This window comes from Camelus ferus, chromosome 18, assembly GCF_009834535.1.
Source record: "Camelus ferus isolate YT-003-E chromosome 18, BCGSAC_Cfer_1.0, whole genome shotgun sequence".
Lineage (NCBI taxonomy): Eukaryota > Metazoa > Chordata > Mammalia > Artiodactyla > Camelidae > Camelus > Camelus ferus.
The window spans coordinates 17,061,395-17,088,045 of NC_045713.1; the positions used below are offsets into that span (position 1 = coordinate 17,061,395).

The 26,651-nt window shown below is 45.3% G+C and overlaps 1 protein-coding gene across 5 annotated transcripts in view; it reads right to left on the bottom strand.

Annotated features, from left to right (window-relative positions):
- Window positions 1–26,651, bottom strand: part of CALN1 (calneuron 1) — a 367,399-nt gene that overhangs the window by 275,196 nt on the left and 65,552 nt on the right. For 2 of the 5 annotated variants that reach the window (XM_032460336.1, XM_032460333.1), the window contains exon 1: window positions 15,204–15,690. The exons of the other annotated variants lie outside the window; for them this stretch is intronic. The gene's annotated coding sequence lies outside the window, so the exon portion shown is untranslated. Of the gene's footprint in view, window positions 1–15,203; window positions 15,691–26,651 lie in introns of those variants that run through there. 5 annotated transcript variants of the gene reach the window in all.

A 26,651-nucleotide genomic window follows, 5' to 3' on the forward strand; every position in this document is an offset into this window, starting at 1 on the left:
AAAAAAGGTTTTGACACGTTGAAGGATCTGGGATGTCTGGATAAACAGTGACCGTGAAAAATCATAATTATTTTCCCATTGACAAAAAGTGGTAATTTTTAAAAATGTAAGAAATAATAAGGGAAAATTTTCCCTATCAGATTTGAAAGTTACTATAATTAAACCAGAAAAAGAACAGATGTGACAGGGGAGCAGAACAGATCAGATATTAGCCCAAGTCAGTATGATAGCTGGGGACATAACAAAGCCAGCATTTCTAAATTACTCAATTTAGAATTCAATAAATTCTTTGATTTGATATGGGAAAGACAGAAAACAATTTGGAAAAAAATAATAAAGTTAGATCCCTATATCATACCCCAGTCAAAATTAATGTCAGTTGGATTAAAAAGATTTCATGATGCAAAATATGTGTTAGACTTCTGGTAAAAACTGGCAAATCAGTCTCACTTGTTTATCGCCCTTCCTTCCCAAAACACTGCTCACACAAGAATGAAGGACGGAAGGCAGGGGAGAGCGTCCCCTGTAAGCCACAGGGACAAAGGAGAATGTCAGAAGAGGTGTCAGAGGAGATGTGGAAGCAGACAGGGGTGGTACCACCTTCGCAGAGGGAAGGGGAGCATGGATTCTGTGTCTGCCATGGTCCACACCAGGAAGGAGCCAGCCTGTCGGTGCCAGAACCCTGAGAAGTGCACACACTGGCAGTGGTGGTGCCTTGAGGGCCGGGTCCTGGGCAGACAGCATAGCCCCGGCCCCAGCCAGCAACCAGCACAACATTCCTGTGCCATGTCCCTGGAGACAGCTGGTCAACCTCAGCAGAAATGAATGAGAAGACATACCAGGCCCAGCGCAGGGCTAGGATGAGATGCTTACTGTCATCAAGGATGTAGCGGCCAATCTGTGCACAGGACCGGGAGTACCCCACCTGATCGCAGAATTGCTGCACGCCAGCTCCTGGACCCCTGCTCGGAAGAGCACTTCCCCAGGATGGCAAAGGACCGTCCCATGCCATTTGGTGTTTAGAAGCCATTCAACAGACTACCCAACTTTTAAGCTCTGTGCAATATACTGCATTCATGATTTTTTTTTAATTTAGAAGAAAAATATTCAATTTAGAGGTAATTATTTACATAATCTTGGGGGTGGGGATGCATTTTCTAAGCATGACTCCTAGACAAATATTTAAAAGGAGAAGATAGAAGTTTGATTAAATATTTTTTAAAAAACAGTAAGGTAAAAATAATAGAAAAGAAACAAATAGGTAAACAGCAAACTTGGAAATTTCTGCAGCATAGAATAAAGAAAGGGTACTCTTCTTCCTACTAGTCCTTACAAATCATTTTTTAAGAAAAGAACCCCTCAACAGAAACAGACATAAAACATGAATACACAAGTTACAGAAGGAAAAATTAAAACAGCCAGTAAGAACATGAAAAAAAAAAAGTGTGTTTGTTTAGGATCCCAGAAATCCAGGATAAAATAATAATGCCAAACCATTTGGTTACCTAATTTCGAAAAAGAGTTAATGTCCATAGTGGATAATGAAGAGATATGGAAAGAAGCCATCGGAATGAGCCAACTCACATCTTCTTTAGGGGAGGTACCCAAATCCTTGACCTGATCATTCCCCTTCTAAGAATTTAGCCTTAGAAAAGTAACACGTGTCAAAGGTAACACCCAGCACACCCATTTATGGAATAGAATGCATTCACTAAAAATGATGGGGTGGGAGCACATATAACAACCTGGAGAGACATCCACACTATATTCAGTTAAAAAATAGCTTATACTAGAGTATTCACATCACAACCCCTTTAAATAAAGAGTGGACTACTCCATAAATACGCACAAAACAACCACACATATGTAGACACACACACAAATTCTGGGAGATTTTATCCGCAAGCTGTGATCCCTGAGTTATCTCCGGGGTCGTGGGATTACAAGTCAATTTTATTGCCATCTATTTGCTTATTCTCCAAAGTTTGACCACACATCTTGTACTTTTGTACTTGAAGCAACATTTCAATATGAGAAAGCAGAGACCAGACGGCAGCCGTTCTCTCTCTCCATTTTCGGAGGGCCCTGTGGGGCTGGTGAGTCTGAACGCCCATCATCCCACAGGGGAGTTTATTCCCAAATGTCTCTAAACAAAGGCTGAATGGATCTAAACTGGGCAGTTTAGTGCTACAACTGTTCCCACAACTCTGCTCGCTCTGCCTGGCGGGCTCCCCCAGGGATGGGTGACAGCCAGCACCTGGCAGGATGGGATGGCTGTGGGATGGGACAGAGCTGTGACCCCAAGGTGAGCCCAGGTGGCCCCCAGATAGTCCTGGTCTAGGAAGCACCCCCCTTCATCTCCCCACCAGACTCAGCAAGGAGCTCTGAGCCAGAGGAAGGAAGGGGTGAGGGTGTGTGGGAGGTGCCTCTCCCAGCCCCTCCAGGGTAGAGGACTCAGTGCCACACCCTCCAAGAGGCATCAGCTGCCCACCGGTCCTGGTGAACTGCAGGGACCCAGAGACTTTCTTGAGAACAGTGGAACGTGGAGATGCAGGCATGCATTGGAAAAGACGGAAAAAAGAATGTTAAGCCACCACAGAAAAATATTTCACTCAGTGCAACAGATTAAAGTCTATTTCCCAGTGATTTGCATTATAATATCTGACCTGCTGCCCTTAGTTATTTCTGATCATACTTCCTCTTGCTGTTCACACGGCGGGTATTCTCTGTCCTCACTTCCCTCTGTCAATTACCTAATGATCTAGAAAACTCCCTCAAATTCAGGAGGTGAGCTCCTTTTTAAGAGGACCTGATAGTGAATTACTCGCTTTCTGTGGAAATAATTGCTCCCTATTCCTCTGTTCAGATTGACTTCAAAGGTCCCTTTAAGAAACCTTAATTTTCCTTTGTTTCCTCTCCCGTTTCTTCTCCAGAGAATTCCAGGTACTGAAAGATGTGGTTCATTTAATTCATTTTCACTGCTCCTCTACCAGCCCCCTCCATTGCACAAGAGGAGTCTGAACGATTATCTTCATTTTACACCACAGCGAATGATCAGAGAGCAAGTGATGGAGACAAAGACCTCTTGCAGTGAGAAGAGCCACCTTGCAAACCAACATGGGTTTGTTCTTCCTACGCTGATGTCCAAGTCTTAAGACCACAGAGGGCCACACACACAGCTGATCCCCACGGTACCACCGTCCAATCAAACTTAAGAAACATCTCGAAAGCAACCTAAAGCCTGGCACAGATCCCTCTCTCGGCTTCTGAAACCAACCCTGCTGACACCCTGATCTTGGACTCCAGCCTCCAGAACCGTGAGAAAATAAAGTTCTGTTGTTGATTCCACCCAGTCTATGGTGCTTTGTTACAGCAGCCCGAGCAGACAGATACAAAAAAGCTGAGGGGGTGGGGGTTAACCTGAGGAAACGGTGATCGATGGTGTCAGATATTGCCAAGCATGAGAGTGAATCCACATCGTTAGGTGTTTTCAAATGACAATGTCAGTGGCCTCTAAAAAAGCAAGTTTACAATATATTAAGTATACAAGACTGATTATAGCAGGGGCCCAACAGGAGAGCTGGCCGGCAGCAAAGGGTTAATGGATAAGAATAAGGTCACAAAGTGAGAGTGGCAGAGGCAGAAGCCTTCCAACAAAGGGAGGGAGTGAAACAAGATGGCAGCCTGGGGAGGCAGTGCGGTCAAGCGAGGCTTGAGGAAGACTGGCGTCTCTGAGCTCAAGGAAGAAAAGTTTGAGACTTGAGCCGAGGACAAATGGAAACGGATTAGACTCCTGGCTCAGTCAAGTCTTCCTTGTAAAAGAGTAAAAATACCTATTCCTCTGAAACAGGAAGAAAGGAGAAATTCTGAAGCAGAAAGGATGGTGAATGTTAAGGCTGGGGGAAGAGGTGCTGGGGTTCTGGCCCTCAAGCTCAAAGTAGGAAGCAGGGTCGTTTGCTGAGAATGAATGTGGGCGAGGGGCGGGGAGCAGGAAATTAAGAGGAGAAGAGACTCAGGAATACAGTCATTGTGTTTCTGGTCAAGAAACCAGGCAGAATTCAACAGAAGGATTCGTAAAAACAATTTAGGACCCAGCTGTTGTTGAACAACATAAAATTTTAATGGAATCAATTTAGCCGATTGAGAACTTGAAAAAGTGAATGGCTGGTTTTATTCAAGGTCAAGGGTTGCAAAGTGAATATAGCAGTAGGTCAGGAAGGTCAACAGGTACAGGATTCTAAGGAATTCAGAGTAGAAATCGTGATCCAGGGTCCTAGGCAAGGCATGCCAATGACCTCTAAAGAGACAATTACTGCAGAAAAAGGCAGTGAAGGGTCATCCGGAAGCAGGGGGTCAGAAAACTACAACGATGGGTCAAAATCCTGCCCACCTTCTGTTTCTGTAAATAAAGTTTTATTGCAACACAACTACATGTGTTCATTTACATCGTGTCTATGGTGACTTTCCAGCTACAAGAGCAGAACTGAGTCACTGAAACAGGGACCAGATGACCCACAAAGCCCAAAATATTTACTATCTGCCCCTTTACAGAAAGTTTACCAACCCCTAAGGAACAGACTGCAGAAAATCAAGCAGCAACGCCAGACAAACAGGAAGAGACGGAGAGCCAAGACCAGATCAAGATGATGACCAAGGCAGAGGGCATGGGCTGCGGACAGCAAACCATCAGCTGGCCCCAGCTCACAGCTGAGGGCAGAGCAATCGTGGCACAACTCAGGGGAGGGCTGGATCCAGGAAAGCCGGGCCAGAGACCAGGCTTGAAGTGACAGAGAACTTGGGGGGTTCCATCTGTCCACCAGGTACACAGTTGCCCCAAATGATATTCCAACCCTACCAACTGGATTCTCTTCCTTGTTTACGAACAAGGGTTTGCCCAGAGGCGGGCCTGTCAACGGACACATCTTCAGAGTGCTAGAAAAGTAAAGACTGGAGAAACAGAGGCCTCCACTCAGCGGTCACAGGGTGCACCCAGAAGGGAATGGTGGGGTCGGGATCTGTGTGACGATGTCCCAGGGAAGTTCTCTGCAGCCCCGGGCATATCCTGGACAATCAGGATTGCAGAGACAGTACAGCCTGGTGGCTTAAGGGCATGGCTTCTAGAGTCATGAGTTAGGCATCACCACTCATTAGCTGTGTTAACTTCAGTAAGGTACTTAACGTCTCTGTGGTTTGCTGTCCTCACCCGTACAATAATGGCATCCACTTTCACGGGGTTATTGACAGGATTTAATGAGTCAACACACGTAATGGACTCAGAAAGGAGAACTTATATAACCATTAGCTATAATTATACTGCCTCAATCTTGATACTAACTTTCCTGGGCCCCTATGTCTTCTCCCACTCTGTTTAAAGACTTGACCCTCTGGGGCAAAATACATGCACCCTGAGAAAGCAACATCCATTTCAGTCCCCAGACTTCACACCTTCTGTCTTCATCTCAAGTTAGTTTATGAAGCACAGAGAGACGGGCAGGAAACCGTCCCTGTCAACACTGACATGCTGAACAGGTGCCTTGAGTTGAAAAAGCGGAAAAAAAGGATCCAACAAAATATAATTTATTAGTCATCACATGCTGAACACGTCACGGCCGGGTGATAAATGCCAAGAACATCAATTATGAGCTATTCTTACAGCAGGTTTAACATAATTCACCACGACATCAAGAAACCTGTATGTCCAGAATGTTCTCTACATGTCTGGCTGACAGGAGGGAAATATTTGGGTGAAGATGGTAAAGGTAATTGTTTTGCATGAAGCCAGGTAGCCTGCGTCAGCGTCCCACTTGGGATGTTGAACATCTGTCAAGGAGTCAACTCCAACTGCAGAAGCAGAGAACTGGGTCACTCTTCTGTGACGTTACCTAAAGTTGGTGGGGTGGCTGGAGGGAGGGGTCGGAGAATGACCGGCATCGCTGGCAGTGATGTCTCTTGATTCACAGGTGTATTAATGTGACTATATCCAAACATCTGTGTCTTGTGACTCCCCTGCCCCGGGACCAGCACAGAGGAGTCTTCAGCCCAGGACTCCTCCTCCCGGGTCCCTCCTCCTGGTCTCGAGTCCAAGCAGCCCCAGCCTGATGATCTGTGACTCAGGGCAAATCTGACCCTCAGCTTCCTCCTCTCCAAAACTGAGTGGGTCAGACTAGATAATTCCTAAGGTTCCTTCCAGCTCTCCCAGCCTGTCATTCTGACTCTGCAAATGCTGACCAGGGACAGGACAATGTGCTGGATCCAGAAGGACAAATAATGCAAATGATTTGCAACCATGATATCAACTTGGGGCTCTAATACTAGAGCAATAATGTATAAATGTCCAGAGATGAACTTTTAACGCAGATTTAATTGCTCTATTATTCTTTATAAGAAGACACAGTAGAAGAGGCAGGATCCAGGCCCCCTGTTCTCCAGCCCTGCCCTGAATCAACCAGAGGCCGTAATCTCATGAAAAGGCGAAGATTCCAGAAGCCCTCCATGTGAAGCTAAGTAAGTCAGGAACATGACTCCTCTAACCAGGCCTTGCCCTCCAGGGCGGTCCACCACCACCACCAGCAGCAGCAGCAGCGCCTGGAGCTGATTAGAAATGCAGGGTCTCAGCCTGCTCCAGACCCAGGCGTCAGCATCTGCATTTGAACAATATCCCCAGGTACCTTCATTTGAGCAAAGCTGTCCTAGCTCCCTGGCTCTCCAAGTTGGCTGTACATTGGAACCACCCGGGGGGGGGGGGTGATCAATCCCATCCCCCACTCCGTTAATTCAGATTTCACTGGTCTGGGATGTGATGGGGCACTGGGACATTTTTAAGGCTTTCTAGGGAACTCTCATGTGCAGAAAACATTCAGAAGCACTGAACTAAATTCTCAGCTTCAAGTTCTAAAACTCATCTCCAGAGCCAGCCAATCTCCCTCTAGAAAGGTCTGTATCACCTTTCCGAGGACACAGCAGGGTCACCCACACACAGGAGTCCTAACTGATGATGGGTCACCAGCCCCAATTCCTGCCTCCTGCGTCTGCCCTTGTGTCTGAGATTATCTTGCTGGATGGAGCCTCCAAGCTCCTGCAGGATGCGGCCCTTCCCGGGGCAAGCTCCCTGTCAGCACAGGCTCCCTCTCTCTTCCTTGCTCTCTGTCTCTCACAGCAGCTGAAATGCTCTCAATCAGAGGGCAGAACTCACCTCTTCAGCAACATCTTTCGGGCAGGGATCTCCAAGCACGGGTACACCCCGGCCAGCAGCTAGAACGCAGGGAGACATAAGAGTCCAGGGCAACTCTGCTCCCCTCTGGTGTGTGCGATTCTGAGTCAGCCTGCATCACAACTAGTAACTGAAGGCTAACGAAGGTCTCTGAGCGAGGACCCGCTGACAGTATTCACCAGCATTTATGTTTCCCTCCTTTTTAATGACGTGATTCCTCCCAGTTACCTACTGCTCTTTGAGGGCTGTATGGATTCCGTGCTTCAGGATTTTCGAAGGAAATATTTATCTCCTTGGGTAGGATAAATTGAGAACTTTGGTATTTATGTAAAGACAGCACAGGAGCCAAGCCAGAAGCCAGCAGTTCTGGAATCTACCAGAGCTCACAAGCCAGTTAGTGATGGGGCCACTAAATTGAGGACTGAGTCTTGCAGTGAAAAGAGAACCCACCAGCCTCAGCTGGGGGCAGATGATCTGTCCTTGACCTGCCACCACCAAGTGACTCAGGAAGGGAAGGGACTGGGGCCACCCACAAAACAGACTTGAAAACACCATGCCCGCAGAGAACTCTCTGCAGCTCTACATTCATGAGTTTGCCCAAATGAAAAGTGATTAAACTAAAGTGATTTCGTCAAGTCAGCCCTGATCTTTATCGCAGAAAGCTGGCTTGTCTTTGGGAGGCAAGGGAAGGTGGAGATTTTAGCTAGTGAGTCACACGCCTCTGGAGGGGAGACCCCGGTGGGGGTGGTTTCCATCCACGACGGACTAACCTGGGCCCCTGAGCAAGGTACCGAACCTTGCAGCATCTGTTTCTTCATCTGTAAAATGGGGGAAATACTAATGATCAGAGAGTTGGTGACACACAAAAAGTACGATGCAAGGTGGCTCTGATTACTTGTCACTTCCTGCTGGATGTGGAACGTGTGTTTATGTGTCTGTGCGTAAAATGAATCATCCGCCCTAGACCAGATGAAATCACAGAGCAACTGGTTTTAAGAACAAGCAGGAGGAATGCTGGAGGCTGAACTGCTACATCAATGTGCGGTACAGATGTTCGAGGTTTTCTTACCAGGCTATAAAAATGTTTACACAGTAATTAGGCCTGTTATCAGTACACAGACAGATTACACTGTACAGAATGAATGAGCAGCTCAAAACCCTCCCATTTTTCATCAGGTTCAGAGAGCCCTCCTAATTCTCAGGCTTCCCTAAATAAATTCACTTTTCTAACAACACGGAGCCAGCGCCAAGTGGAGGGAAGAGGCACTGGGGCAGGGAAAGCGATTCTGTTTGATGGAGCGCGTGTTGTTTGCTCTCTTTCTGGTCCGCCTTTTCTCCCCATCTGTAAAATGAGATAACCAGGGTTCCTGCTCCCTCTTAAACGCCATGCTTCTGTTACTTTACAAGCATTCTCTCCTGAGCACGTATTCGCTCTCCTCTTCACCAAGAAAGGATGTGTTTAATTAAAGCGCTGATGGGAAAGGTAGCAATTCTGCTGAATCACATAATGAGCCTCCCATCCAACACATTAACACTGAGTTGGTGGCAGTTCATTCCCAACACTGCAGCCCCCAAACCCAGTCTGCACGGCGAGACCACGGAGAGGACAGGTCTTCCCGACATCTCAGTGGCTCCAAGTAACACTTCATTGAATGCTTTTCTTTTCCTGTTTTCAAAGGTAAGATTCCATTGCAATAAACAAGTCACCAAAATAATTAACCAAGCTCCCTGACTTGCACGTCTAAGTTTTCATATTAGCAAACTGGTGTTAATGAAACAGTAGAAGTGATTTGTAATCGTGACACCAACTTTGGGGTGCCAACCCTGGACCAATATTGTTTAAATGCTTGGAGATGAACTTTTAATCAATATTTAATTGCTCTATTCTTTGTAAGTATGAAGTCTGCTTTCAGTGAACACTCTGAATACTAAAAAGGCAAGATTCAGTTTCTCCTCTAAGTTATATGTGTTCAAGTTTCCTGATGATTTTGTTTCAAGGGGAAAAAGGTCACCGAGGTTTCAAGCTCCAGAGGAAGGAATCTGGGAGAGTAATTTAGAGATAGGGTAACTTGTTACAGCAATATCCCCAAATCCTTCAACAAAATATAAATGTAGATATTTGAAATGCATAGAAAGAAAAGCTAACAATATCTGCATGGAAATGTTAATGGTCTGGGGAATGAGAGTGCAGAAAGGTGTTTGTTTGTTTGTTTTATGTAACAGCTCTATATGGCTTTAATTTCTTTAAAAAAAAAACAAAACAATGTTTGCTTTCATATTGAAAAACATTTTTTTAAGCATAAAACAAAGAGCCACCCATTGGACAGCAGGTGCAGAATAAACATCCTAATTTCTGCCCCAGTCAGGACCATGGGTTTTTGACATTAAAATTTCTAGAAATAAAATGGTAGGGGAAAAAAAGTATTTAGTAGATAGAATCTCAGAACACTCAATTCAAGACATTTGTGGTCATCATTAGTGTCTACATTTTAAAACAATTTGTTTCTGACTACAAAAGAAATTTGAGTTCATTTTCAAAAAAGAAAAACCAAAAGCCATTCATCATGCCAACTCCTTTGGACAAGCCGTGTTAACATTTTTAGTCTACTTCTTTCCATTATTCTTCTGTACCATGTTTTTAAATAAAACTGAAATCATGCTAGAAGTGTGGTTTGGTCCATACCGACGTTTAATTGGTACGTTAGAAACCACTAAATTAAGGTCATCAAAGCAACTTCTCTCCATCTGTTACTCTTAAACACTACATTTCATTTTCTACTCTGACGAATAAAGACTCACTTTATTGTACCAAGGCAGTGCACACAGAATGGACAGCTGCCAGGGCAATCTTTTGAAAACATAAATTAACTTGTGTCATTTTGCCATTTAAAACCCTCCAGGGGCTCCCATCAAACTTGGTAACAAACCCAAACTCTGCAGGGTGACCTCTGAGGCCCCCCATGACCTAGACCCTGCATCTCTGTATACATCCCCTGCCACACTAGCCTCCTCCTTGTTCCTCTAAAGCACCCAGTTGTTCCTACCCCAGGATCTTTGCACTGGCTGCTGCCATAGCCTGGAAGTTCTTCCCCAGATCTCCCCTCAACTCACCCAGCTTAAATATGGCTCCCCAGTGAGAACTTTCTGACCACTCAATCTGAAGGAGCCTCCACATTTGTCTTAAAGATACCATCTAATTTTATTTTCTATTTTAATTTTTTATACTGTCTTACACCACTAGAATATAGGAGTACCACCCCTACCAGCCTAATGCACCATCATCCCCAGTACCCAAACCAAGGATGCTCAATATATATTGGCTGAATGAAAATGTTTTCAGAGTACCCAGATTTGTGGGGCACGCGCTAAAGTAACCTACTTAAATAGGCCTTATTCACAGCAGCACGGCTGCTTAATGAGACTTTTTAAATTAGGCCGTCACCTTCTTCCGTGGCCTGGTCACGGAGAGCTGCCCAGAGCCCTGCCGGTGGGGAAACAAGCAAGTTATTTCGTCCTGGCCAGGCTTTCACTTTGTTTATCCAACCCCTTACTTAAACCAGAAACCCTGTAGTTACACCCTTCCTTCCTACGCCAGTCAGTCAGTACGCCCCGCCACCCATCCCTCCTGGGGAGGCCATGCCCAAGTCCTTGAGCAGGATCCTGCCAGTTTCCTATCAGAAAAACTGCCTCTCCCCATTCTGATGACCTTTCAGAAAACTACCCCTGATATGGAGACCCAACGCTATGCCAACAGGACATTTCCTCTGAGCATTCTGAATGTAGCAGAAGAAGAAGATGACGATGATGGTGATGATGATGGAGGAGGAGGAAAAGGCTGGAGATCATTTACTTCCATAGCATCACTAGAGAGAAACCAAAAGAGGACTCCAGCCACCAAGATCCTCTAGTCTGCCTAACTGCCATCTGCCCCAAGCCCAGCTCTTCAGGTGTGCCCTCCGCCTGGTGACTCCCCAGCAGTACTTCTAATACCTCCTGTATGTTTCAGTTGTTCACCAGAGTTGGTTTCTGTTGCTTGCCACCCAGTAACACTGATGATTCTCCTAAATGTCTGCTGAGTCCATCTCTTCTCCTCTGTACTCCCCATGGTAACCTCGGCACCAGCCACCTCACTGCTATCTACACCTCTGGTCTTCTCACTGCCCAATCCATTTTCCATGAGGTCCCCAACCGGACCTACCTAAAATTCAAATCTGACCACGCTGCCCGCCCCCTAATGGAGAAAGGCTGAGCCCCTGGTCCTGACCAAAGGCCTCCTTCTATCACTCCAGCTTCTTCTCTGGTCATTCCCTGCCTCACCCTTTAAGCTCCAGGAGCTCCCAACTACCGGCTGCGTCCTCATATTTTCCATATGTTTTCTTATCTCTCACCCTGTGCCCATCCTACCTTCTCTGTGTTGGGATACCCATGTAAGGCTGGCCACTTTATAATCATCCTTTAAGCTCAGCTCAGACATCACTGCCCTCCTAGGCTAGCTGCCTTCCATCTCTGCTCACAAATGTGTATCCCTCACACATGGGCTGCCTTCCCCACTAATCTGTGAATTTTTTGATGACAGCCACTGTGTCACATTAATCTCTATATCCGTACCACATAATAGGCACTGAATACATTTCTGTTAGATCTTAAATGATTAAAAACATAATTTACTTGGAAAGCCCCAGGTTGGATGCAACAACTGTGCTTTCATTTTCCTCCTCTACAACCGCATGCAGAATTACCCTCCAACAGAACGACCGAGGGATCAGCCAATGCCCTACCCATCTCGAAGGATGTTTCATTGCTTGAGAGCCAGGATGCACACTGTTTTAACAAGCATCAGAGGCTATGGCTGGTGGCGCTGCCTCATGGTTCTCCACCATGAAAGGACATGCAGGCACTCTGACTACATCAGGTTAAGCCTGGAGGGAAGGGCAAAGACGCCACCCACCCCATACCAACGTGGGCGTAGATAAGGAACATGCAAACAAGAAGCAGCACCCGATCATCCAGCCAGTCTGGGCTCGAGCCTCACGTGGTTCCAGTGTGGGCGCACATGGAGGGCAGCGCCTCCTCCCTGGACCTGCTGCCCAAGGCACAGCTCCTCCTTTGCCTGAGTTTTCTCATCAGAAATGAGGAATGAGATGCCTCCCTAAACACAGACAGGACACTTGCCATGGGTCTGACCCTAGACAAGGCACCGAAGGTGAAAGGTTACTGAAACACTCTTCACATCCTAAAGCAGCAGTGTGGAAAGAGCCCTGGATTTAGAATCAGAAGCCCCAGCCTATTAGCCAACCACAGCCCTGCCTCTGACCCACAAGCTACCCGACCTCAGGAAAGTTAGTTACCCTCCAACCCCCCACTGGCATCAGTTTACACATATGAAAACAGAGGGTGACGTGAGCTCCAATGTGTAAAAGTGTCTGGCACCAAGCAAAGTCTCAGAAACCTGAATGAAGAGGGTCTGCAAGGACCTTAAATGTCCCAAGTTCTCTCCGAGCCTGGACAGTTCCTCTCCGTGGAAGAACGCACGCCTCCTTCTGCTGCCCACTGAGCACTGCATAGGCTGTCAGTACTGGAGGGGGCCGGCAGAGCCAGCGGGACTGCAGACACAGCACCAGGACTGAGGACCACTGCACAGATACTTCTCCAGGGGTGCTGACCGAGGAGCACACTGTCCCTCCAAAGCCACTCCCTACGGAACAGAAATTTCTAGATTGGAGCCCAGCCCTGCCCAACACTTGGGTACTGATCAGAGGCCTCCACTATGGAGATAAAACCAAGCAGCTGTCATACAGGCGCCCTCACCCCACCCCTATCCCCACCTCCCCTCAAACCCAGGAGTCATGGGTCTCCATCAAGTATTGCCCATCATTTTCTCCATGGAACGGGCTGAACTGAAGTATTTTCTTTCTAAAAAGCCCTTATGCCGCACCCTCACTGAAGGCCTGATTACTGGCAAGAGTTACACTCCGAGTTCAGAGAAAGGTGATCTTTGTGAACAATTCTAAGAGGATTTAGCGCTCTTCCAATAAAATATCCTAGGGATTGGGTTTCCAGAGTTTTGTTTTCATGACTCCACTTGGATACCGCCAGCAACCCAACATCAGGGTTGCAGACCAGCTCCTCGGCAAACACAGCCCGTCTTCAGGCAGCTACTGCCATGAAAAACCCACATGTCTGCAGTGAGCTCAGAAAGGGGGGCCACTCCGCTGAGCCTCCACCAGAGCAGGCCTTGGGGGGGCTCAGACCAGGGGTGTCTGTTGGGCATTCATGGGGGACAACTGCTTAAGGAACTAGCAAAGTTATGCAGCTCCTGGAGCCCAGGAATGAATCCTAAGCTGGGGTGTCCCCACCAAGCTGCAGGCACAGGAGAGGTCCAGACTTCAGAGCTTCATATAAACAAGTAGCAAATAAAATGGGGACCCCCACGAACACTTTCTTCTTCTCCCCCCAACAGTTCCTCCCACCCCACCAAGATGAAATAAAAACCATCAAGCCAAGGAGGAGAGCTGGAGCTGGCCTTCGATAAAAACCGTGCCCTGCTCTGGCCCCAAGGCAATTTCACACCAAATGGCTTTAAAACCCTTTCCAAAGCTCTGACGCCTGAATTGAATAAAGAGTTTATCTTTCTGACTGAAAGTCAGCAGTGAAAGCAGCAGAACGCAGAAATCCTAGGATTTATGAGTTTTCACATTTGCACAAATGCCGTGTGTGTGTGGACACACAGAGGGCAAAAATCGACCCATTCTTCCTAGAGAAGGTCACCTCGATTCTATCCCCGGGGATGCTCTTACTCACTCTAGAACGTAGTTATTATTAGCACTAATCAGACTTCAGTGGACACGACCCAACAGAGCCACACACAGCCGACACTGAGCTGCTATTCTCCGAGCCCGGGAAAGTGTCCTTTCCTGCAAAAAATCAAGCTCAGGGCCTGGGGATGGCGCCCCGGTCTTGGCACCTCAGGAACTGCAGGCACCGTTTCACAGGGCAAAGGGCTGGAACACCAATTTCAAGGAAGGTGCTTCCCCCACAAACTGGTCTTCAAAGAAAAAAGAGAAGACAGAAATGATTCTGGGGGTGGGGGCAGGGGGCGCACGTGGCTGGCGCCTAGGTGGCAAAAAGTAGTCCTCTGTCCACGCTCAGCACCCCCATCCCGTCGGTGTGAGGCGTCCTCCGCTCTCTCTGGCCCCCAGGCGGGCCCCAGAACTACCTGCTGCTGACTCGGCGCCCTCAGGCCAAGTCTGAGGAAGTTCACTCCCCGTCGCGCCAGTCCGAGAGGCTGGGGCACCGGGTAAACCCAGACCGCCAGGGAAAGTCGGCGCCCGCCCCTCCCCGGGCGCGGGACTCAGGGAGCTGATGGGGGCCTAGGGACCAGCTGAGTGACAGCCGTGTTCCCACCTGGGCTGCTGGAGGCCTCCGGGTGATCCCGCGCTCCCTGGAGCCCACGGACGCCGGGCGGGTGGCAGCGAGCAGCGTGCGCCCAGGAGGGGAGCAGCCCGCGCTGGGGCTGGAGGTGGAGGTGGAGGGAACCCTCCCGCGATCCCCAGGACTGCCGGTTCCCCGAATACCTGCAAGCCGCCCGGCTCTCCCACCTGAGCTGCGGGGCGGCTCCCCTCCCTTCCACCAGCCGGGCGCCCGCGGCCGGGGGCGCGCAGATGAGCAGCTACTGGCGCCGGAGACTCGGCGAGCGGCTCCCAACCTGCAGCCCGCACAGCACCGGGACACCCGGGTGGGACACCCGCGGCCCTGTCCCAGCCCCACGCCTCCAAGCGGGCCGCCCGCAGCCACCCACAGGGAGGGCAAGGTGGCTCCGACCACCCCCCGCCCGCCCTGCGCCCTCTGCCAGTGCCAACAGGTATGGGAGGCGTTGTCGCCCGCCCGCCCACTCGGGGGCCACTCGCGACAGCCCCGGGCTCGGGGCGCGATGCAGAGGGGCGAGCACGGAGGGAAGAGGCGAGGGCGGGAGCGAGCGGGCGGCGGCACTCACCTCAGGCTGGGCCGGGGCCGGCCGCGCGGGCCCGCCGCCCCGAAGCCCGGGTTCCGTGGCGCCTCCGCGCGTGCGGGGGGCTTCCTCCGAGGTCCGCAAGGAGGGGGCGGCGCGGGGGGAGGCGCCGGCGCGCCGCGCTCAGCCTCGCGCTCACACCCCCAGCCGGCCGCCGCGGCCCCGCGCCGGCATCCTCGCTGCCGCCGGCTCCCACGGCGCCCCGGGCCGCTCCCCAAGCGCGCGCCGGGGCCGGCGCGAGCCCCTCGTCGGCTCGGAGCGCGATCTGGGCGCGCTCCTCCTGTCCTTGTCCTCGGCTCCCGTCTGGGGACGCTGCCCCGCACCCCCGGCTCGGCGCGTTCCTCTACCCCTCCCGCTCCCGCTGGCCGTGCAGAGCCCCGGCGCGCGGGCTCAGCCCATGTGCGCGGCTGCCTCGCTGCGCCCCGGAGCCCAGTGGCCGAGGCCCCGCCGGAGTTGCGCGCCCTAGAAACTCCATGCAGCTCCGGCCTCCTCCCCAGCTCCTCCCCGGCGGGCTCCCCGGGGCCTTGAGGCCGCCCGCAGCGCCGTCCCCGCCCTGTCTTCGCCCGCGTCGGGAGCCGGGGTTCGGGGCGCGCCTCGCCTGCGAGGGTCGGGGGGGGCCCCCACCCCCACCCCCACCCCTACCCCTCCGCCTCGCCAATGGCTCCCTCGGTTTCCAGGCAGCGCAACCTGAGGAACGCCTCGGCGCGCGCGCACTCACACTCGCGCACACACACACACACACACACTGCACACACAGGCACACACGCGGGGGGCGAACTCGAGCTTAGCAGACGGTCCTCCTTCCTTCCTCCCCAGAGAAGCTGCCCACGTTAACTCCGGCAAACTGCTGTTCCTCGGTATTGGACAACTCACCCAAGCGCCCCCCACCTTAACTACTTCATCCCCGGCGCCACGATCACACCTGCGTCCGCGCCCAGGGGGAGGGTGGGCACCAAGTTGAGGGACCGGCGGCCAAAACTAGGGGAGGAGGATTCGGGGTGCCCACCCCATCACCATCTAGGGAAGTACTTCTCCAGCGATCGCCCGCCCACCTTTGATCCTGCTCCCTGGGGCCTGAGAATGCGTGGTTTGGCCCCCCACTTCCCTTTCCAAGGTCACAGAATGGATTTGATGAGGGGGAGAGGGTGCTTGGACACAGGTGTGAGCTAGACATCGCGAAGACTGTCTGCAGTCTGCCCTGGCACTGCCCTCTGCCAAGTCCATACCCAGACAGACCCCTGTCCTCCTCTGCCCCATGCCTCAAGGGCAACTCGTTAGCTTAGAGTCTCCAGTCACCTTTCCTGGTCCCCACCTGTCTACCCCTCTTGTGCCCAGAATCCGATAGAATACTCAGTTCTACCAAGGTTTGTGTTTTTTAAAAATTAATTTAAAAAAAAGGGGGGGAAAGAAAGAAAAGAAAGAAAAAAACCACAACACCAAGATGCATCTGTCTGCCCCACAGAGTCAGACACCTACCAGTCCCTTTCTGCTCCCCCAAGGGTGTGCTACTGGAGAAAGAACAACCCACCTGACTGAAGCAGGCTAGTCTTTCCTTACAGCACCCTCCTTTCCAGGGTCCCCAGTTTCTTGCCCCCCTCTAGGTGGCAGAAAGATGGCTCCACTAGCTCAGATTCCTCCAATTCCCAGAATCAAAGAAAAGATATATATAAAAATTCTCACACCAATCAGGAACAAAGCAGGCAATAATGCCATAAGCCTCTGTCCAAACAGCTCAGCAGTCACCTCTCTTCTGGCTGGTGCAGCTGCCAAGAGACTGTGGTTATTGGTCCTGCCAGCCAGCGGCACAAGTTAATAAGGGTCCCCAGCTTGCCTGCACTTCCTGGTTTGCAGCCAGGGCGTGGTTCCTCTGAGCCCTGGTAGCACTCATTGCTCGTACCATACCTTCGGCATTTAGCAGTTGCTACCCTGTATTCTCACTATCTTTTCTTGTACCAGCCTTGCCTCCCAGATTATCTTCTTTCACCACTGGCTGAATCTTATGGACCTAGTTCATAAGAGATGTGCACAGGAGGCATTTCGAGGGGAATCCCTGAAGTGTCACGGGCAGAGTCTCACACTGATCTTTCCCTCTGATCTCTTAGTTTGGATGAAAGCTGCAACTTCTAACAATCTGTTGCCTCTATCAGCAGTTGTTTTTTTTATCATTTTCTGGACCACAACCAGATCACCAGAGTCCCTTAGCAAGTCTATATATACACATGGCATTTCTGATAGAAAGTAGGGTCACCATTTAACCAGAGAAGGACACATGTGTCCAAAGTTCTCTGCCCTCACTGTCTGTGTGAATTTGGACAAGTTGTTTATTCTAAGTCTCACTGTCCTCATCTGTAAAATGGGGGTAATTACAGTATCTATTGCATACAGTTGTTGTAAAGTTTAAATGTGATAACCGGAAATAGTTCATTCACTTAACTCTGCTCCGGGCATAGAAAGCTTTCAACAAATATTGGTTGCTGTCATTATTCGTGAGTAGTTAACACGTATCAAAGACATTACCTTGGGGGAAAAAAATCAAGGATCTCAATGGGTATCAAGAACTAGGAAGCCAGGTGGCAGACTTTGGTGCAGACACTACGTACATTTTCCTGGTCCTCACCAATGTTGACCATTTTGAGACTTCCAGGGTAAGAGGGTTGCAGGTTCTCAGGCCCTGATACCCTTGCTCTGACTTTTATTCATTTGCTCAATATATATTTATTAAGGGTCAAAATGTGTCACCTCCTTCCCATTAAACTGCCAAAGAAAATCTTGTACCAAATATCAGAATGGAAGCTAAAATCAACATAGAACAAAATGGGTTCCATGCATTGGTAGTTTGATTTAGCATAAGTACTCTGTCCAACCCAGAATAATCCAGCCCTCCAGGAAACAGCTGGGGGTAGACATTAACTTTGTTCCACCACCTACCTCTAGCTTTAGGACTCAGAGTTATACAAACCAGACACCTGGACACCTGCTACCTTACCAAGTGGTAATCAGTGTTTAACCAAGTGGTCAAAGTCATTCCCACCTCTATCTCAGCCCTCCCCTCATCTTTCCTTCTTTTGTTTTACCTTCAGCAAATACATCTACTTCAAGTGCACAAGACAGCCAAGGGTAGAGGGTGAGGAAGGAGTCTTGCATTTTAAGGAGAAATAGGCAGAAAAAGAAAACATCATTTGGGGATGCGCTAGAGGGGAAAGTTTTTCATGTATCCTATCCAAATACAGAATATGGAATGCACTGGCTTCTTTCCAACACGCACCCTCGACTTTGTGGCAAGAGGTTTTTGAGTGGTTTTTAGGCAGCCACAGATAACCAGAACAAAATCTGGTATCTGGAAGTAGAGTGCTGCTGTAACAAAAACTACAATTGTTGGCTTTGGGGTTGGACAACGAGCAGAAGCTATAAGTGCCTTGTAAGACTGTTGGTGAATGCTGCAAGGGCCTCAGGAAGACTCCCGGAGAAAACTTACAGGACACTGAGAAAACTGCTCCTGGAAACTGGAAAAGAGCACCTGAGCCAGGTACTGGTGGGACAGTTAGCAGAACGGTTGCCTGTGCAGATGGAAAGTCTACCTAAGGAACTCGTGGATCTGCTTAGGAGAGCTCCAAGCAGAGCACAGAGAGAGCCAATTGGGATTTTCTAGATGCCTATGATAAAAGACAAGAAGAGATGAATTAAAGCGGAAATTAGCCCTTTTTTAAGTAGAATTTAGAAGAAATAGAAAGAACCAGGACTTGCTGGGTTAGAAAGGATAACTATTTCTCGTTCTGACACCTCCTGGCAAAAGTGTTCAAGTTCAGGGCAATAAAATGTGGTCTCCAGACTAAGTTCGGGATGGGGCAGTCAGATCCTTTGTTAAGACCTCACACATATCTAAGGGCATGCCTAAAAGAGCTTTCAAGAATCTTAAGAGACCTGGTCCCTCAGCAGCCTGAAGATAGAGAAGGACCTGTGTTTAAAGAGATGTGTAAGTGTGGCTTTTGTCTAACGGATGGATTATAATTTGAAGCATAGGAAGCCCTTCATGTTTCTAAAGAAAACATACTAATTTGGGACTGAAAGCGGACAGAGACAGCACAAAAGGAAAGGAGGCCTTTGGATCCCCAACCCTCTATAGGCAATAAACAGGCTGCAAACGTGGGCTGTTTCTTATGGGAGAGGAAGAATGACTCAGAGAGGAACTGGGAGCACAAAAGGTGAAGCCAAGAGCTGTGAAGAATCATTCCCAAGAATCAGGACTGGGCCCTGATTAAGGAACGGATGACATGTTCCCAGCTGCATTTCAGAATTGCTATGAACCAGTCAGACTGCTACAGAAATACCACCCACATCCTCCCTTACTGAATGGAGTGTCTACTGCAGTTACTGTATCTCGGCCTCACTGGTCTATGCTGGGTGTTTAGGGGAGAGGACGGACGAGTTTACAGATCATCAGACTGAGAAGAACTTCACCCGAAGAACTCAAGAATGGGGCCAGGAACCCACAGAGAAGGAAAAAGCACTGGTGTGAACCTGAAGTCTCTGTTGCCTTTGGTTGTAAAACATCAGCTGATTTCCAAGTAGCATTGGACCAAAAGGCCAAAAAGAAAGTAATATCTCAGACATTTTGAGAATATTACAGGCTTAAAGAGAAAATAATCAGGTGGCAGTGCTACCAAGACAGTCAGGACCTGAGGGACTAAAATCCAAGGAAAGAAAACCTCAGAAAAGTTAAAGTATCATTCTGCTCCATTTTCCCCCAAAGGCATTTGCCTCATTTGAAGCAGCACAGAGTGAAAGGCAAAGAAAAGAAACCAAGCAGCAGCTAAGTGGCTACACGGTGGGAAGAATGCTCGGGAATCTCACAATGCCAGCAGGGCAAACACCAGAGTTTAGTCAAAGACAAAGCAGACTCAGAGACATAGAGAACAAACTAGTGGTCGCCAGTGGGGAGAGGACGGTGGGGAGGGAAACACAGGAACTGAGAAGGAAGAGGTACAGACTATTAGGTATAAAATAAGCTATAAGGATATATTGTGCAACAAGGGGAATACAGACAGTATTTTATAATAACTATAAATGGCACATAACCTTTAAACATTGTGAATCACAATACTGTACACCTGTAACATATATAATATTACACAGCAACTGTACTTCAATTAAAAAATACATTAGAAAACACTCAAGGCATAGTGATTGACATAGTATGTGGTTATAAATTGGTAGCATTAATGTTTTGAGAAATTTATCAGATTGGTCAAGGTGTATTAGATTCAAGTCAATTCAATAAATAATCATCTATGAGAAATTTTTTAAAAATTGGAATTTAGAACCTGCCAAGGGAAGGGCACTGATAAACACCCCAGGGTTTCAGTTGAAGCTCTTGAAAGACTATATGCATTAAGATGAAAGGCAAACCAGAAGCCTTCAGAGAATCAAGTCCATCTTCAAACTGCATCTATCAGTAAAAGGTGCTCTACATCTGTCCTAACTGCCTGCCAGATGGAAACTAAAATCCCTCTGAGGGTAGTGAACAACATCAGGCCACAACAATGTTTCAGATATACTATCTGGCATTTAATTAAAAATTGCCAAACATGCCAGGTGACAAGGCCAAATTAATAAAAATCAAGAGAGAAAAACAGACAATAAAAACATAGGTGATCTGTATATTGGAGTTATATAAAACAAACATTAAAACAATTGGGATAAATGTGCAAGAAAATGAATGATTAAGACAAAAGTTTACCAGGGAAAAACTAGAATGTATTTTAAAAATTGAATCAAATAGTAATTCTGGAACCAAAACAAAATGCTTTCAATATATCTTCTTAAAGCAGAACTGACACAGCAAAAGAGATTAGTGAACTGTTAATTAGGTTAGGAGAAAATCTCTTGCTGAAGTATGTAATGAAGGAAGAATGAAAAATAGAGAAAAGAGCTTAAGAGATACGTAGAACATGGTGAATGGTCAAACCTGAAATTGAAATCTGAAAAGGAAAGGGGAGACAGAATGTGGTGGATGCAATCCTGGCTGAGAATTTTCCAAAACTGAGTAAGTCACAGATTCAGGAAGTCCTACTAACTCCAAGCAGGACATGTACAAAGAAAGCCACACACAGGCAATCGTAATTATATTTCTAAATCTCAATGACAAAATATTAAAAGAAGACCCCTCCTTCACACACACATACACACACACACACACACACACACACACTACTTTCAAAGGAACAACAGATGACTTCTCAACAGAAATAATCAAAGTTAGTATAATTTACAACCATTAGTATAATCTTTGATGTGCTAAAAGAAAATACCTTCCCACTAAAATTTTGAATGCAGTGAAAATACTCAATAAAGAGAAAGCTGAGGGATTTTTGCTTCTGAGCTAGCGCCAGACTTGCCCCTCCTACTCAATGTTAACAACTAGAAAACTAGACAAAATATGTAAATTAACTGTTTTCAATAATTAGACAACAGCCAGTGCAGGAGTGTAGTCCATGAGAGAAGAGCAGTAAATGACATGAGCCCTACCATTGCCCAACTCTCTGCCTGGAGCCATTTCCTGTACACCATAAAGGGAAAAGATACCAAAGCACAGCACAGGGGTCTCACTGAGCTGAGGAGACAGAGACCAGACGTCACGGAGGCTTAGGTAGCTGGAATTTGTTAGGCAGAAAACTAGAAAGAGAAAACCATGCAGCAAAGAGCTGAGAAAACCATAGGGATTTCTTTGAGTTCCTGGTTGATAACTAAGATGTACGTTCATAGGGTAAAATTCCTTGTGGCCAGGAAAAGAACAACTGGCAGAGAGCTGTAAGTGGAACAGTTCCAGGGGTAAGAAAGAACTGGAAGACACTCAAGTTCTGATGAACCTGAGTGGATAAAACACCTGGGATTCCAGTAGACGCCCCAGGTAGACTGTACCTAAGAAGTAGGACAGAATTAGTATTAGAATAAAGGTAACTACCATAACCAAGCTTAAAAAATCATCAAGTGGATCAAGCTAATTCTCAAGTAACTCATCTGCCTAACAGACAAACTTCAAAACTCTAAAAGGACAACAACAAAATCCAGAAACTCTCATGTAACATTCATAGTGTACATAGAAAGAGAAGCAGAAATAATCAGAATAAGGGGATTAGCCAACAGAGGCTTTCATACAGCTATTATAAATATGCCCAAGGATTTAAAGGAAAATATAAACACAACAAAAAAAGGAATGGGAATTACTTTTAAAGCAAATAAAATTCTGGAGCTGAAAATATAATATTTAATATTAAAAAGTTGCTTGCTGGACTTGATTAGATGCTGTAGAAAAAAGTAAAATGATGACAGTTAGAAACTCAGGAATGAGGAGAGCTGGAAGTGGTAAATATCTGAGTAAATATAAGCAATTTTGTTTTCTCATTTTTAAGTTTCTCTAAAAGATAATTTTAAAGCAAAAATAATACCAATGTATTATGGAGTTTATAATAATGTATGAGTAAAATGGACAATAACAGCACAAAGGATGGGAGGGAAGAAATTAAAGAATACTGTTATAAGATACTTAACACTATCCATAAAGCAGTATAATATTATTTAACATTAGATTGCTATATGTTGAAGGTGCATATAGTAAACCCTAGAGCACAAAGAGATACAGCAAACAATCTCCAATAGAGATTAAGCGGGATATTTTTTAAATAAGTGATGCTAAGAAGGCATGAAAAGAGGAAAAAATAAAGAACAGATGGGACAAATAGAAAATAAACAACAAAATAGTAGACTGAAACCTAAATATATTGTGAATTACATTTAATATAGAGAGTCTAAAGCTATAATTAAAGGACAGGAAACCTAATTACTAACCCCCCCCCAAATAATAATAACAATAAAGGGCAGAAGAGATCAGGCTGCATAAAAATACAGTAACACCCAATTATAGACTGTTTGCAAGATACACTCCTTAAATATACAAACACAGATAGGGTCAAAGTACAAGTATAGGAAAATGCATGGGATGAAAAGATTAACCATAAGAAATCTGGAGCAGCTATGTTAGTATCAGACAAGATGCACTGCCAGAGATAAACAGGGTTAATTCATAATGATAAAGAGTCAATTCATTAAGAAAATATAATAATCCAAAATGTACCTATAACAAAGATTTAAAATACATGAAGCACAATACATGAAGGAAATAACAAATCCACAAATATAGTGGGAGACGTTGACCCACCTCCCTCAGGACGGAGAAAACCTGTAAAGATGCAGAAGACTTGTCAGACACCAGCAAATAACTTGACCAAACTGAATTTATAAAACACTGTGGGATACACAGGCTTTTCAAGGACACATGGAATGTTCATAAAAGACAGACCATACGTTGGGCCTCAGAAGGATTTTTAATAAATTCAAAAATATTGAGATCATCCAGAAAATATTCTCTGACCACAGTGGAACTGAATTAGAAATTAATAACAATAAGATACTTGGAACATTCTCAAGCCGTTTATTAAGTAAAACACAGTTTTATGTAATACATAAGTCAAAGAATAAAAAACCAAAAAGTTTAAAAATATTTTAAACCAAATGAAATGAAAATGAAAATACATGTATTAAAATTTGTCGAATGCAGCTAGAACAGTGCTTAGAGGGAAAATTATAGCTTAAAGTGTTTATTCTAGAAAAAGATGAAAGGTTTAAAGCCAATATTCTAAGATTCCACACTAAGAAGCTAGAAAAGCAGCAAATTAAAGCCAAAGAAAATAGAAGGAAGGAAAAACTAAAGATAAGAGCAGAAACCAATGAAACAGAAAATGTACAAAAATAGAGAAAATCAATGACAATGTCAGTGAAATTGGTAAATATCTGTCTAACTTGACTTTAAAATCTGGAGAAAATACAAATTACCAAGATCAGGCATAACGGAAAGGGCTTCCCTCTAGATCCCACAGACATTAAAAATAACAAAGGAATATTATAAATAACTCTACTCCAAAAATCTCAATAAAATAGAAAAATTCCTTGAAATATACAAATTAACAAAATAGATCCAAGAAGAGACAGAAAATATGAATAGTTTTCTATCTTTTAAAGAAATTTAATTCATAATTAATAATCTCCTCCTTCCAAAAACAGAAATAAACCCCTTCACACCCAGGTGACTTCTCTGCTGAATCCTAACATATACTTAATGAAGGAAAACATCAAACTTGTTAAAATCTTTCATAGAGAGTGGCTCATCTCAAGTCATTTTATGAAGCCAATGTTACCCCATTAACAAAATCAGATAAAGGGTTTACAAGAAAAGAAAAGAAATATAAATGCAAAAGCCTTAACAATATATTAGTGAATGTATGAAAAGGATAATACATCTTGGCAAAGTGGAGTCTTTCCCCAGGCCTACAAAGTTGGTTTAAATTTTTAAAAATTAATCAGTGTAATTTATCATCTTCAGAGAAGAAAAAAATCAGGATCATCTTAATGCATGCATAAAGAGCATTTGACAAAGTTCAACGCCCACTCGTGAGCAAAAACTCAGAAAATTAGGAATGGAAGGGAACTTCCTCAACCTCAGAAAGGTCATTACACAAGATGTACAGCTACCATCATACCAAATGGTCAAAGACTGAATGCTGACTGAATGCTGTTCCTGTAAAACCAGGAACAAGGCTTCTATTGAACACTTGGTGGGGGTTCCAGCCAATGAAATAAATAAAATGCATACAAATTGGTAAGAAAAAAGTAAACTGTTTTTATTCAAAGTCAGCATGATGTATATGTAGAAAATCTTAAGGAATCTACCAAAAAGGCTTTTAGAACTAATAAGTGACTTTAGCAAGGTCACAAAATACAGTATCAATACCACAAATAAGCAACTGGAAAATGAAATTTGAAATAGCACCATTCACAGTAGTATAAAAAACATGAAATATATTAGGGGGTAAGTTTAACAAAATAAGTGCAAGATCTGTATACTAAAAACTACAAAACACTGCCGAGAGAAATTTTAAAAGATTCGAAAATAAATGGAAAGATATAGCATGTTCATGACTTGGAGTTTTGATATTTTTAAGATGCTAATTTTCCCCAAAATTGATCTATATATTCAACGTAATCCAAATCAATATGCCAGAAAGCTTTTCCTCAGAATTTGACAAGCTGGTTCTAAAATTTATACATAAATGCAAAGGACATGCAATAACCAAAACAATTTTTAAAAACACAAACGTTGGAAAGGACTATCCGATTTTAAGACTATAAAGTTAATCAAGAGAGTGTGGTTTTGGCAAAAGAATAGACATAGAGATCCAAGGAAATAATAGAACAGGAATAGATCTACACATATGTGATCAACTGACTTTTGACAAAAGTGCCAATTTAATTCAATGCGGGAAAGGATAAGTCTTTTCATCAAATTGTGCTGGACAGACAACTGGATATTTATGTAGAAATAAATGAAACTTGATACTTACCTTATCCCATACATATAAAAAACTCAAAATTAGATCACAGACCTGAATATAAAAGCTAAAGCCACAAAACTTAATAAAAAAAAAAACTTTGCAACTTTGTAAGCAGAAGTTTCTTAGGACACAAAAGCACAAATAATAAAAGGAAAATATTGATTGTTTTACTTCATCAAAATTGAATTTTTTTACTCTTCAGAAGATATCTTTGAAAAACTGAAAAAGGCCACAAATAGGGAAAATTATATATATAATTTATATTTATATATTATTTATATGTCATATATACATATATAATACTACACATCTGGCAAAGAACTTGAATTAAGAATATATCAAGAAATCTTGCAAATCAATAAAATGAAAATAAACAACTCAACTTTTAAGTGGGAAAATTATAGAGTAACACTTCACAAGATACATTGAATGGCCAACTACACATGAAAAAATGCTCAACATTGTTAGTCATCAGGGAAAGCAAATTAAAACCACAGTGGAAAACTACTACACAACCAGTAGAATGGATAAAATTTAAACACCTGACAGCACCAAGTCTTGGCAAAAATGTGGAGCAAGTGGAACCCTCACACGATGTGATTAGGTATGTAAACAGTTCAATAATTTTGAAAAACTGTTCGTCAGTTCCTTATAAAGTTAAACGCACCATCACACTATGATTCAACCATTTCAGTTGTAGATAACTGTCTTACAGAAATAAAGTCCACACTATGACTTTTACATGAATGTTCGTAGCAGCTTTATTCATTATAGCACCAAACTGGAAATAATCCAAATGTCCATCAATTGGTGAAATGATAAACAAATTATGGCATATGCATACAATGAGACATTGCTCAGCAATGAAAAGGAACAAACCAGATACCCACAACGTCATGGCTGAATCTCAGAAACATTATTCTGAGTGAAAGAAGCCAGAACACAAAACAATCCATACTCCATAATTTCATCCTTATGAACGTCTAGA